The sequence below is a fragment of the Dermacentor silvarum genome, chromosome 11 (genome assembly GCF_013339745.2).
Source record: "Dermacentor silvarum isolate Dsil-2018 chromosome 11, BIME_Dsil_1.4, whole genome shotgun sequence".
In the NCBI taxonomy this organism is placed as follows: domain Eukaryota; kingdom Metazoa; phylum Arthropoda; class Arachnida; order Ixodida; family Ixodidae; genus Dermacentor; species Dermacentor silvarum.
Window position 1 is genome coordinate 89,442,025 of NC_051164.1, and position 15,711 is coordinate 89,457,735.

Consider the following 15,711-nt stretch of genomic DNA (forward strand, 5'->3'; position numbering starts at 1 on the left):
CGAGCGACGAGTGAAGCTGGCGCAAGTGGTGTTGGGTAGCAAGAGTGGCTACGTGGGATGAATGTGGCAGTGGTCGAGGATGTCACCACTCGGGAAAGCACCTTCCTTCGTCGACGCCCCCCCCTCTCCCACCACTTCTAACCACCGTCGTGAGGTGCATGCACTGTCTGCTACATTCCTCCTCTAATTGAATAAAGGGTGACCGGAACGCGACGCTTTACCTGCGACTGGTTTTTTTCCGAGCCTGAAATAAGCTTGAGCCACCTTCGGCTCGGCGAGACGAATGCAGGTCGTTCGGCGAATGCCCCTGCCTCCGCTCTTGTTCAGTCCTCGCCAAAAGTTCTCGAGCAGCATGGTCAGTCGCTGGGCCCAGCCGCAGCTGACCCAGGCAGGTGTCAATACATTAAGGTGACATATTGCGGAACAAGGAAAAACATTTGCGTACATAGACGGGCCGTTAAATAAGCAAGGCAGGAGTCGCGCTAACCTAACGGAACGTAACCAGTACGTGCTGCGCAAGCGCTAACAAAAATATTTGGGCGAGGAGCGAACGAAAGTTGTCCTTGGCTCTTTGTCTGGTAAAGCTCCTTATATCTGTGTGGCTCGAAGGAAAGCAAGGACAGAAGGAAACACGGGGCTTCTCGGAAAGAGCCTGTCGTGAACTTTCCTCGACATTGCTGGCTTTCGCAGATCTCATTTGCCACAGTCAATTTGTTCACGTCGGTGGACACGGTAGAGTCGGGTCCAGAGTTCGGTCAACCCGCCCGACACGGTTGGGATGTGTTGACGCGCCCAAACCAGCTTGGCAGGATGGTTTCAAACGCGGTCATGCCGGGCTATGTTGGCTAGGACAGGTCGACTTCTGATTCGACTCGCTCCCGTGCCGGCCGTCAAATTAAGCCGTACGCCAGCAGCTGGACTCTGCGCCTGCATTCGCCTTTACCGGCTGTTCTTCATTTATTTTCTTGCCGGCATGCATATATTCGCTGACGTGTAACTCTGCACAGAAAAACGAAAGCAGCTCACAAGACCGAAGGAAAGGGGGGAGGGGCTTGTTGAATTATGATTAAGCTTTATTCATTAAACGATGGCCGATCGAACTAAAGGGTAGATTGATACGGGCTTTGGGTAGCAAATAAGTGGGCCTGGTCATCTAGAGATGTTCATCACTGCGCCATGCGGAGGATGCAGGACTCCGTGGCGAAGTCATCGAGCGTTCGCAAGACGCTGTCAGCCGCCGTCGATGGACGGATCCAGTCTTCATAGTTGGCAGTTGAACAATGCAGACTCCTCGGACAGCTAATGCCAAGCTCGACTAGACTTTAGTCTAGGGGGTACGAAAGCATAAGCGATTATAAGTTGAGATTTCTTCCTTCCTTTAGCCTCTTTAAAAATTTTAAGGAAATGTTTTCTCCAGTAAGTCTGACAATTTTTTGCACATCCTTCAAACCTAAATCTACCATTTATATCAATCAATCAATCAATCAATCAATCAATCAATCAAAAGAGCAGGTACGAAAAGCTCGTGCACTTAAATCAAACAATCAACACTCTGCGAGGAGAGGTAGCAGAATTCTAAATAGACGATCATAAACTTTGGAGTTGTAGAATCACCAAGAAGAAGGGGGAAAGCATTTAATTGAAACACGATTAGCTCAAATAGCAAACCTAATTAGCTCAAGCACGCTAGGTAACCTTTTGTCACCGCCCCGTTTCAAAGGGGATGCCAATAAATCATTATCACATGTTTTTTCTGAGCTTCCCATCCTAAACGGACTTTGCATAAAGGTTATAGTACGTATTCATTCATTTACTTTCTTTTTATATTCTGAGAGGTATGTTAATAACGCCGGTATATACAGGGTGTTTCAGCGAACACCTTCAAAAATTTTTAAATGTTGTTTGTGGCAGGTAGCACAATTCTAGTTCATGAGCAGGTCTATACTCGAAGAGGCGGATAATACTTGCAAGAAAAATTGAAATGCATAATCGACTAATTAACGAAAAATCACTAAATAAGTTTCGAACTCATTACCTTATGGCCCATATTGCAATTTACAAATTCTAGCCGTGGAGTTCGAAAGGCGGATTCCACTTTGAACTAATTCTCAGGATGACACCCGTTTCAAGATATTAATTGCATGCATTGGCGTTCCAGTTACTTTCTCAACAAAACGTCGTTTCATGCATTGAAGCACAAAAGTAACTGCAAGGAGAAATAGCTGCATCCGTGCCCGACGGACCAGCGCCCGCTGGCCACCCGGGCTTCCATCACGCAGCACGGCCTCCCAATGTTAACAGGGTAGGGACCCGGCTTTGCGTCTGCACGCCTTGCGTCATTTGTCGACATGGACAAACTTGCACGGTGTTTATTTTTCAGAAATAGCAGAGACGTTTAGTACCCTACTTTGAATTATTATTATTATCGTTATTATTATCATATTTTTTTTTACTATTTCCCGCAACTGTAGCCACCTCTAGCAGTAGCATAGGGGACAGGTTGGCACTATCATCTGCAGCTGCCAGCACTTGAGGGAGCACGGCTCAGCGCCAACGAAGGGGGAAGGGTGGGGGAAAAGAGGGGGAGAATAAAAGGAGACGAAGCATGCTCTCCGACGGCGCCTTTCCCTCCTCCCGCGAGCATCCCCTGTATGCAAGCTGCCCGGAGCGAAAGGTCGTCATTCACCCGTTTCGTCACGGCGTTGGCTTTACGCATCCTCTGTCTCCTCTGTCTATCTACCCTCTATCTCCCCTCTGGAATGTAGCTCGTCAGTACAAGTAAGCGCTGCAGCTTCTGCAATGCTATTTCGGGGGTAGGGGGAAGGCGCACGCGTATTTACAACCTTCCAGATGGCGTGGTGTTGACGGCCAGGGAATTTCAGAGAGCATTGTGGCAACGCTGAAATAGCCTTTGAGTCTTTCCCCAAGATAATTATTGATTGTATTAACGAGTGCACATTTAATACCGAGGTAATTCACTGGTTTCACACACCACGAAAGTATTGTATTACTAATGCGCTGATCAGGTCGATTGTGAAGAAAAATCGACTCCACAAGAAACTCGAAACCCAGCCATTTAATGTTCACTAAAGTCTAGATTTAAAACATATTCTAACGTGCTCTCTGCTATTCTTAAACGCGCCAAACGCGATTACTACCATCGCCAAATCGAGAAAAATAGAAAAGACACTAAGAAGAACTGAAAAATAATCAAGGAGTTTCTTAAGAATAACAGTTCTGAACCATTGTTGAGTGAAATCATTCATAACGGAAACGGTCACAATAATCCAAATGATATAGCGAATGCTTTTAGCGATAATTTTAGTGCCTCACCGGACGTTGAACCTGATCCTGACTTACCTAGAATTAAACATTGCCAACTCACTCATTTCATCTGTTTCCAACGTCACCCGTGGAAGTCCAACAGGTCATATCTTCTTTAAAGGCAACTGGACCGGGCTTAGACATGATGCACCCCGCAACAGTAAACTTTTAGTCGAGTGAGTTGTCACCAATTTTGTCAAATATAATAAATATAATGTTCAGGTGCGGTGTTTTTCCCAGCTGCCTCAAGGGTGGAAAAATAGTTCCCGTTCGCAAGAAAAAGGTGACAGAGGTTCTATTAACAATTACCGTCCGATCTGCATACTATCGTTCTTTAGTAAGGCAATCACAAAATTGTATAACCCTTTAACAAAGTATATATGAAACTTTAGTCTGCTGTCTCCTTATAAATTCGGTTTTCGCCAAGGCCTTTCTACTGAACATGCTCTTCTTTCTTTTACGGACCACATCAAACAAGCAAGACAGCGGTATGTCGGTCGGAGCCGTATTCATTGACCTTACTAAGGCATTTGATACCATTAACCATGTAATTCTAATATACAAACTCAAATACGTTGGTATATCGGCCCCCCTTTACAGTTCATTAGCAACTACATTAGTAATCGACCCCAAATGGTTAAAATTAACAATCATCGATTTTCCGCCAAAATAATTAATCAAGGTGTACCCCAGGGTCTTATTCTTGGACCCCTACTTTTCCTTTTATACATTAGTGATCTATCTACAGTGCTTTGCCATTCTAGTTGTATTTCATATGCTGACCATACTACCATTATTGCTGTCGATAAATCCTGCAATTCTATTCAAGAAAACCTTAACACCGTTTTTCGCAATGTCCAGTCCTTGTGCAAAGCAAACGTTTTGCATATTATTCCTTCAAAGACCACATTTGTGGTATTCAATTCTCCCCAGTCACGCATAAGCCCTAGTTTAGCAGTTTCGCCTGACAATCACGCTGTATACCGCTGTCTAACAGTACCACGTTTCTTGGAGTAACCCTTGATAGGCATTTCAAATGTGATCTTCATGTCATATCGCTGCTTCAAAAAGTTTCTTTGGAATTAATTTAATTATTAAATCACGTTTCTACTTTGATTCCCACAATATTTTGTCACTATATTACGCCTGCGTTCATAGTCATCTGTCTTACTGCGTGCCATCTTCGAGCCGACATATATAACACAAACTTCAAACCCCTTCAACACTTACAAAATCAGGCTGTAAGACTTATGACATTTAGCCCACTTATATGCCATTCTCCTCTCATATATAAAAAAGTTAAATATCCTTTGTCTCTACGAGTTGTTTTGCCATAAGCTTGTGATCTTCATTTTTCGTCTTCTACACAAAGAGGAATCTGTTGAAGGTTTCACTGTTGAAAATCTTATCAGTACTAACAAAACCAGATTTGCAGAGCGACAAAACCTACTACTGCCAAAAGCTAGTACTAACTATGGGAAACAAACCGCTTTTCTTGCGGAGATATCAAATTGGAATAACATTTCATGTGAAATCAAATCACGTTCCTCATTGCATTCGTTTTCATTTTGCGGAAAAAAAATTCTTGTTAGAAAACATACCTAGTTAATTATTACCGTGCATCTTGTTGTTCATATACAGGGTGTTTCAGCGAACACTTTCAAAATTTATTTAAGGTTGCCTGTGGCAGATAGCCCAATTCTAGTTAGTAAGATGGTCTACTCGAAGAGGCGGACATTACTTGCACAAAAAATTGAAATGCTTAATCGACTAATTAGCAAAAATTTACTAATTAGGTTTTTAACTAATTACGTGATGGCCCATATTGCAATTTACAAATTGTAGCCGTGAAGTTCGCAAGGCGGATCCACTTGGAACGAATTCTCAGGATGACACCAGTTTCGAGATATTAATTCCCGAACTTTGCGGAGAAATGCATTGGCGTTCCAGTTAATTTTGTGCTTCAATGCATAAAGCGACGTTTCCTTAAGAACTTAACTGGACCCTATCGTGCTACTTATTCTGAACCTGTTAACATGTACCACATTACTGTAATAACTCGGAATCAGACTCGGCCAGGGAGTTCCAGAGGGCCTTGTTACGACGCCACCGAAGTTCGTTCGGAAAGGTATCCCGCACTCCTGTCATGTATACATTACAGACGTTCTCAACCACCCCCGCTGCTGCGTGCAAGGCGGCGGCGGCGGTGGAAAAGTCGAAGAGGCAAAGAAAGCTTTGCTTGAAAAGGAAAATGAAAGTCAACGAAAAGACTGGAAATTGCCGCCAGTGAGAGTGGAACCTACGACGGCCGCTCTTCTCCCGTCCATTGTCTTGGGTGTTTCTGTGTGTACTGCACGGGCACGGGCTTACCCGAAAGCCCGGCCCGGCCCATGGGCCGCGCTCGGACCGAGTGAGCAAGTTTCCGCACGGGCTCGGGTCGGGAACGACGGGCTGCAGCCGGGCCCGTAATAGGCTCGGTTGTCGCAAAACTGTCTCGACTATAAGAACTGCCGCTCTTACTCAAGCTTGGTTGAGTTGCGCCTGTTGGCCCGTGGTAAAACAGGGGGCAGGCAGGCCGCAGCGCATAGCAGCGGCGGTACACTCAACCGCGCGCGATTATAGTGTATGTACACGTAATTAGCGGTGCCCCACGGTCTCTGGTAGAACGGCACCAGTGACCAGCAGCGGCCACCTGCACCTCACTTCTCTCGTCTCCGAGTCACTGTGAAACTCTGGTCAGCGTAGTTCCCAGGTCTTTAGGACCTCGGATTCCTACCACCGTAATGCGTGGTAAGGCTTCCACGCGTAATGCGAAGGTTGTGAGTTCGGCTCCCACCGAAGGCAAGCTATCTTTTCGTCCACTTTCTCTTTTATTCATTATTTTCTACATTTCAATTTCAACCACAGCTAATTTCCTCCGATGCTTTCCGTGGCTTCCTTGTTGACCTTTTGATTTGTCAGCAAAGACACGCAGTAGAAAACATGACACAGTCAAATCTGTCTCTAGCAAAGGATATATGTGCGTGGCCTGGTATCTTCACAATAACCCAAATCTGGGCCGCTATCTTGTGCGCGTTCGAAAAGCCGACCTTCGGTTTCGCCTCACGCGATTGGCCTGGATTGGCCTAGGCCGTGATATCGGCCCGGCTGGACAATCGCGTGAGACGAAACAATCTCGCCAACGCGTGAGGTTTCGCCTCAGGCGATTGGCCTAGATTGGCCTAGGCCACGATATCGGCCCGGCCTTGACAATCGCGTGAGACGAAACCGAACGTCGTTTTTTTTTTTTTTTTTTTCGAACGCGTACAATTAGATAGCGGCCCTCATATGGACCATGCTTCATTTAAGCTCATAATTTAGGCTCAGGGGCTAATAGTTAGAACCGGGTCTGGTCGGACCCAAATCGTTCGTGCCCAGGTCGGGTACGGGTCAGGTTTGAAAACCTGGGCCGAAAGAAAAAAGAAAGAAAGGGGGAAAAGTCTAATGTGTACTGGATTTGGGCCTGGGAATGTTAGCCAGCGCCACTTATGGTCTCGCGGCCTTTCAACCATAGGAGTCACGTCGTATCCCGGGGAACATAGGAGCTCTTGTTTCTTACGGAAGTATCTTGCGCAACAGCTGTGTCGCGAGCTGCGGATTGTGCTCATTATATATTCGCCAACAACAGGACTAATTAAAATACACGACTGTAAAATGCGCGCATGCTGCAGTAGATTTTTACGCTTACCGATGGGTGCCTACGTTAGGCTCCGAAGGTGTCTGCGCGTGCTTAGCCGACACCTTGAAATTTGGCTTCTCCGCGATAAGGGTCCTTCTGGAGAGAAGCCCGCTTTACAGGCAACATTAAAGGGACAAAGGAAAACACTGAACTGGGTCGAATTGATAACGTGAACTTAAAAATTATTTTCGTTATAATGCCACGGCAAAAGCTGATTATTGCCATGGAAAATGAAGGCGAACCTTCAACTTTTCGAAGTTCGCGCCGAAACCCCTGCGCCGGCACGTCAATGTGACGTGACAGATTTCAAAGCAATATGTTGTATCCGACCGCTGTGGGGCAGTAAATGTGCCCTAAACTCAATTAGATCAGTCTAGGCTGCTTTTAGAATACAATGCAGTTCTATCTCTACACCCCCTCCCCCCCCCCCCCCAAAAAAAAAAAAAAAAAAAAACTTTGCCCGAGCAGACGGCGTAAAAATGCGTGACGTCACGGCAAGCCAACGCGGGAACTTCGAGGTGGCGTCGCCAGGTGTCTCTCGCTTCTGCGTCTTTTCTGGCTCATCGATTGCCTCCTCTTACGGTAAAAGTGCTTTCTTTTTTATGCAGTGTAAAAACGTAATTTACTAATTAAACTCGACATATTTTCCTCATTATTGTCCCCATGAAAGGCCCAGACGAGCAGGCTGTGCGGATCGCGTTGTGACGTACAGTATCTCCAAAATATTATTAGAGATAGCGAAGGTGACTGTTTGGGCATGTTTGGTAAGACATGAAAGAACTTTATGCGCACGAGAAGAGGACAGACAGGAGGCTAAGACACACTACCGCAGGATTACAACAGTGTTTTATTTCGAAGCAAGCAACCGCATATATAGCAACATCTGTGACACATCACGTGTGCACCACCCGCAGAAAATTCCTATCTTTACGCAAGAAAGATAACTCCTTCCTATAAAGGGCGATGGACGGTTTTGACACACAGATGTCACCAAACCTGTCAATCAATTCCGCTTCGATGATCTCGCGCGTTAACCGATTACGACTTTTGCTAACAATTGAGCAGGCACTATATGCCGGACTAGACTTGGCCTCATTTGTGGCATTTGCTTGATTACGCATGCTATTTCTACAGTGCGCATCCAGAAACCCCCCTCTTATTTATAACACATTGTAGCAATGCTCCCGAAGCCTGTCGTTAAGACACCGACCGCTCTGACCAAGATAGTCGGTCCCACAGTTCAAAGGGAGATTGTACACAATTCCTTCCGCACAGTCAACAAACTTTGAGTGATGTATCTTTTTGCAGGCAAACTCTTTGGGGGCACACGCCCTGGTCAATCTGTATAAAGATTACAGTTTATCGGGAGCGAAAAAAAAAAACAATTTTACTTGGCCCGCTGGCCAATCCTTTTCAGTCGATACGATATGCCATGGATGTACGGAATTTGGAGTAGTAGAGCTATCGCTCTAAAACCTCGGACGCGGCGTGCTGGGACATACGTCATAGCGACACCAACATATGCGCACATCGTCTGCTTAAGAGCTGCTAAGAGGCAGCACAAAAAAAAAAAAAAAAAGAAAGAAAACACCTATACAATTACCAGCTATGTAGCTTTGACAAAATTCGTTCTGTGGTATACCGGGGGTTTCAGCGAACACCCTGAAACATTTCTTTTTTTTTTAATTTCCAGTGGCAGATAGCACAATTCTAGTTTATGTGCTGGTCTACTCGAAGAAGCGGACATTACTTGTACAAAAATTGAAATGCATAATCGACTGATCAACGACAATTCACCAATTTAGTTTTTAACTTATTGCCATATGGCCCAAATTGCAATTTACAAATTCTAGCCGTGGAGTTTGCAAGGCGGATCCACTTGGAACGAATTCTCAGTTACTTCACAGAATTCACAGTTACAGTTGCTTTTGTGCTTCAATGCATAAAACGACGTTTTGTTAAGAAAGTAACTGGAACGCCAATGCTCCACAAGGTTCGGGAATTCATATCTCGAAACTGGTCTCATCCTGAGAATTCGTTTCAAGTATCGCCTCGTAAACTCCTACGGCTAGAATTTGTAAACTGCAATATGGGCCATAAGGTAATTAGTTAAAAACTTAATTAGTTATTTTTGTTAATTAGTCGATTATGCATTTCAATTTTTTGTGCAAGTAATGCCCGCCTCTTCGAGTAGACCAGTTCATGAACTAGAATTGTGCTATCTGCCACTGGAAATTTAAAAAAAAAATTTGAGAGTGTTCGCTGAAACACCCGGTATATACACAGAACGCCGGCACGTAGGCGTTATGTCGCGGATTTGAGCATATTTTCAGCGGTAAAAGCGGTAAAAGTTCTAAGCAGGCGTTACATCGAGTTCAAAAAATAGTTTATGTGAATTGGAAGCGTAATCCTTGTTTATCGATAAACGTTCAGACATATAGTCTCGAGGAGACGCTGTCAAAATTCACGACGTCAGACGAAATTGGTTGAAAGAAATTGGCAGTTCTACTCGAAGGGCGACGCACTAACATCGGTAGCAAGGTTTAACGTTGATCTTGAACTCTTGGCCGGTGAACATCATTTTCAGATTGTGAGCAGGAAAATGTTTTTCACTTTTTAATAGTCAGAAGATTTAAGATAAAAGGCGTGCGCTGTGAATTAAATGCTTCATGAATATTCTGCAATTCTCAAAAAGTCAGAGGAATAATTTAGTCTAGAATGTAAACCTTGTTTGATCAACTTACGCGGTTGTATCTCGCATATACAGCGTACGTAATAACAGCATACTTCTGCACAAACATCGGTACCTCACGGCGACGCCGACGGCGAGAATTCGCCTGGAGGGTCCATATATCATTGCTATAGCAATAAAACTATAGCTGGAGATCTGTCTCTTCCCGATTGTTTCACTGAGTCAGGCATATTTTTGTTAAAGGTGTTTACATATAGAACTCAAAGTTGCATCGCTACCAATCCCCCCGCAACTCCCTTTCAATTTCTTGCGCGTATTTTCTTTCTTACAAATTGGCTTCCGCGTACAGTAAGACTGACATTTTTTTTTTTTGAGCCATAGATGAGTATAATTTACCAGTCCTTCCTCTTCAGCGTTCTTTTAACTTTCATCCAATAGCGATCGCAGAGGAGATGCCAGATACTTTCATGTTCAGGCTTTCATGTCAGAGACGTGTAGGCACTATTTGGAATGACGCTTTCTTCAAGGAACTGTAAAGTGTCGGAGCGTATACCACGGTGTCCAATTCCGGAAACCATCGTTTCGTCACGAGTAGCCTCCGAAATTGCACCGCAGTGATTTGGAACTCGGAGGCAACGCCTCACGTAACAAAGGTGTGGCGGGTGCGACCATGCAGAAGGCCCTCTTTTCTGTTGACTGTGATGTCACGGGAGACGGTATTTGCAAAGACAACAAGCGCGCTGGATGTCTCTTGTTCGAAGACTTCATCTGCAGCACGAGCCATCCGCTGGCGTAAACGAACATAACCTTGCTCAAAGTGTGGTCGTCTTTGTTGCTCTTCCTCATTTTCTTTTTTCTCTTTCCCGGAATGTAGCCGTAATCCTGTCGTGACGTCACTGCATAGCGACTGACGTAAGCTCGAAACACGCGACGAAGGTGAAGGGTGCGGCGGGGGGGGGGGGGAGGGGGGAGGAAGCGAGCGCGCGAAATTTTCTCACAATTAGGCCGAGGAAAGCGCGGACAAAGGAATGGCCACAAATAGAGGCCTTAATACGTCACGGGCGCGTCCTGGCAATTTTCTGGTTGCTAAACTACGCGCGGAAGTTTACTTATAGTTAGGAGATGGATATAGCGTTGACAAAAGAATGGCCAAAATTGCCGCGTCACGTGGTCGGAGCGTTTAACCTTGACAGCCTCAGTCTGGACGCGAAGTAAAAGAGACAGAACACTACAAGGCCTTGCGCGCTTTCTTTCTTTCTTTCTTTCTTTCTTTTTCTAGCGGACGTGCAATTTGTCACTGTTCGTGCGGACGCGTCGTAAACAAAGATATTAGGGTGTCGTCTGTCTTCTCGAAGGTCGTTCAGCGGAACAGCGTTCGGGAGGCTGTCACTTGCTCGTGACGCAAAAGGAGTGAATCTCTGTAACAAAGTCTTGACACCGTCGCGTGCTATTTTTCGCAGCGCAGAGGCCCCGGGTTGCTGTCAAGTGCTCACGTGGTAGACAAGTTTGAGAGTGCAGTGACTGATTTAGAATATTGGGCATGGAAACTAACAGTGCTTCTACCACGGACGCAGGAGGAAATTCCGTGTCGTCGGCCTCTTGCTTCGAAAGGGTTGATTCGTCAGTGGCCGCCTCAGCGGCGCCCTCTTAACGTCAACTCCCGTCAGTGTATACACGTTAGCAGCAGCAGATAAAGGCTAATTCAGTATTACCACTGCATGAGTGCAACTGGTGTACGCAAAGAAATGAGCTATACGTTAATCTGCACCGTCTACGAAACTAAACAATCCAGCTCTGCCACTGGCGCTTCTAACAACGTTGCAAATATTCAACGTGACACATTCGCAACAGCTCCTGAAATTTCATTAATCGACAACACTCCTTTGTAGGGATATGTTTCGAGCGGGATGAAAACTGCTCTTGGAAGTAAAGTCGCGACTATTTACCGTGTAATGTTTACACAACAGACCCTGCGAGTTATAAGGGAGCGCACATATCCTAATCCTTGAGCGTGTACGTCTTGTTTATTTGATTAACTTAAACGTGCCAAACTAGCACAGGGGGTCATAACGAGTGCCACTGTAGGAATATGGATGAATTCAGACTGTGTGTGGGTTTCTTTAACGCGCACCGAAAGAGCGCTCCTTGTATTCTGCAACCTCGAATCGAACTCACTACCTCGTGTTCAGCAGAAGGGTGTGCCGTAACTTTTCAGCCACCACGGAGGGTGCATGCGTGAACCATGACCTCAGAGACTATCCGGGCGGCGCATGATCTCGGAGGATATGTGTGAACGGGAATGGCCGGTATAGCTACGAATGTTGCAGCGTTCGCAAAGCGAACTGCGCTCAATAATGACGCAACACTAAAGAGAAAAACCTGCTCGGGATGTATAAGTAAATTGCCCATCTACAATAAAAAAAAGTTTCTCTTACCAGGAGAGAAGGTTGGGTTCAACAGAAAATAGACACGAAAACGAAACACTGCATGGTGGCGACGCCACCTTCAAGTTCTCGCACTAGCTCATCGTAACGTCATGGATTTCGAGGGCGTCTGCTGGGGCCGATAGTTAATTCTTTACCCGTAAGATGGACTAATTTTCTCATCTAGTAACGAACCTGTTATCGCGAAATTTACGAAAAATTGATTTTTTAAGGTACCACTGCATATCGGTATAAACCGAGTACACGCAAAATATTGGGCTCTCAGCATAGATTCGAAATCCTAAATTTCAGTTTCAAATCTTACTCCGATCCCTAGCTCCCACCGACAGCATGCGCCATTTTGGCACGTCATGAGTGACATAACATCGCTGTGTGGTCTTCTCTGAAATCGTGTACACGCCATGCCGAGAGGCACATGCGATAAAGAAACTCCCAATCAGAAATGTGGAACGCTACTCGTGATGTCACACGTTTTGAGTCGCCAAACTGCTGTACGGTACAAGTGCGATATATATTAAAAAATCGAATATAAATTATATGCCACAATGAATGCGCTCAATACCAGTTAATTGCTGTTGGATGTATACGAATGGGTGCCGGAACTGTGCAATGCACAATTCAGGTACGAAAATGTAGTGTCATGGCCTCTTTAAGCCATACGAACCCCTAATTCAAGAGTGTACAAAGGGCATATGCGAAAAAATAGAGGAGGCGCTGCCCGTGCAAACTAACTTTGTGCAAACAAACTATCTTGCAGCACAATCTTTTTAGATTGTGCTGCAAGATAGTTTGTTTGACCGTGCTGCGCTCTTTGCGTGCGCGCATCCCTGAAGAATTGATATATTTGTGTGGCGAGCTGAAAATAAACAAGTTGGAAATCTGGCATCCTATCCTGTCCTTCTTGCATTTCCTGTCACTTACTTTGCGCCCCAAATCTTTCGTTAAAGCTATGCACCAACATGCCCAACATTATTGACCCTTTTCGCGGCGATCCCGTGGGCGCTGCCATGTTTGATCACGTGGTGACGCGTCCACTGCTTGCCTCAACTGCCTCCGTTGCCTCCTTGTTAACAATGGAAGTGTATGACGCCGGCGCGGCTTAGAAAACCTCTGTTTTGGGAGATATCGTAAACGGTGACTGGGTGAACGACACGAAGCTTTTATCACAGCTTCAGAGGACATGCAAAAGCACTTTCGGAGCTGATTAACCTATGTCCAAACGGCGCAAGCAGCGTATATTGTGCTTGTTCTAAAAGCGGGGCTAAATATGTATTTCAAGCTATCCAAACATTCCGCTCATGAATTGAATCAGGGTTAGTGTGTTTTGCTCTGTGTACTTTATTTGGCAAATGTGTTGAAGCAGCGGCTTGTCAGTTTCTGACACAGTTAAGTTCCTCGGTGCGGCCACTATCTGATTATTTTCTGCCTAATCGCTCGCGGGTGTGCTCAGTTCTGATAGATTTGTTTTTGCTGTGCTCAAGGCTTGAAACGTAGCTGTTCTGCACTTTGCAATACCTTGTAGCAAATGCGTATTATCGCGAGTAATTCGCTTACTCTTGTGGACCATCACGGAACAATCAGCTTCGACCATTCGTGCGCTATCGATGTAGTACCGTCACTTATTGTGCGTATATAGTGGGCATATATTCAAGTGTGTGCCCATTCACTTATTCTTGACACGTTGGCGAAAGAGTGGGTGTAAGTTTCCGTGCTGGTTGGGGTAGATGTGCGTAAATACTGTGCGCGAAACCTACTATGACAGGAGGCGGCGCTACTCCCATTATCATTGTTTAACGAGCAGTACTCACTCTTGCCGACGTACCGGGGCTTAAACCCTTTCTTTGAAGGTTAGCGATACAACGCAGGCGGATGAGAAATTTGTGTATCCTCGAGGAGAGCCGTACATCAGATCTCGAAGTGCCGGAAACACGTACGGACAATTGCAGCAGCGGTCAGCAAACGTGGCCCCACATCATTACATTCCGTAATATGCCAGTCACTATTTTTGCAGCCTACTGCACAAGTCTTCAATCCACATGATTTGAACCAGATTGAATGGAGCACAGTGCGTTAGCGACAACTCAGTTGCATTTCCGACAGCTGATCGCACAGAAGCAAGGTAGAAGCGGAAATGGTTTCGTATTCGTGCGCGGTCGCTGAGGAGACGTATGGCGCGCCGCCGTAAGCGCCATCTCGTTTCTCTGAAACAAACTGCTCCGCGAAAAGGGTCAATACTCTGCTAGCTAAGACATATTTTTGCAGGTTATGCCTTATAATGACACAATTAAGGGGGCATTATTTTGGTAATGTAGCGACATTGACAACGTTACATTATTTCTGCACACCACTGACTTCAGATGAAGATAAACGATTATACGTTGCGATCACCAGAATACGAAACCATGCAAAACGGATTTTGGAAATGTGCGCAGGTAACGTATATATCTATAACAGAAATGCATAGAGGTCATCCTGATGGGAAGTATATTACTCCACAAGTGTAATGATACTATAATTTTTTTTCTAAAATTACGCCGTGTTCTTTCCTGTTATGACTTGGTGGGCGAGTTGGTTCTGGGTCATGGTGAACGCTTAACAGCGCGAACAGACTCCTTTCCTGAAAAAATAAAAATAGATTATGGGGTTTTACATGCAAAAACCACGATCATCAGATTATGAGGCGCACGCCGTAGTGGGGGACTCCGGAATAATTTGGACCACCTGGGGTTCTTTAACGTACGTGCACCTAAATCTAAGTACAAGGGTGTTCTCTTTCGCCCGCATCCGAAATGCGACCGCCGTGGCCTTCTTTCCTGAAGGATATAACTGTTATATTTACACCTGTAAAACTCCGGCGTAAAACTCCGTAGAACTCCACCTTGCCTCTTCATACAGAACACGCTTTTTGAGGAGTGCTAGGATGTGAGCTATAGACATAGAACGATAGAAACACCCTTGGGTATGCAACTTGATTTACTGACGGTAGGAGAAGCGACGCATATTTCGTAGCAAGAGTTGGGAGACAGGAGCGCGCAGCAGCGCTGGGGATTAGCTCTAGCCTTGACCGGCGTCGGCGGCTATAGGCGGCTCCATCCATCACCGGCTGAGCACGGCGCGTCGTGAATACTCTCCCTCGGGGAAGTGAAAGTGTACGGAGGAGACACGCGGGCCCGTGAATCGCGCAGTCTTCGTTCGCATGACGTCGTCACGCACCGCGTCGACCGCGTGCACGAGAGACGCTGTCGGCACACTTTTCCCGCGCACGTGGCATTAATCAGCTCGCAGCAACCCTGCAAGCCGCGCGAATACTGTCGAGGCCTTGCGCGCCACGCAAGCAGGGCCAGATTTCACTTCGAAACGTACACAGGCGACCGCAGAAGCTTTTGGAACGCGAATCGGCGACAAAAAAAAAAAAAAAAAAAAAAAAAAAAGCTATATTTCCTCGATACTTCGCCACCCTGTATCAAATTTAGTCCAGCAATGAGTTGGCCGTAAGAGTAGGTAACTTCCGCACCTTTCAATCCGATGGCGAG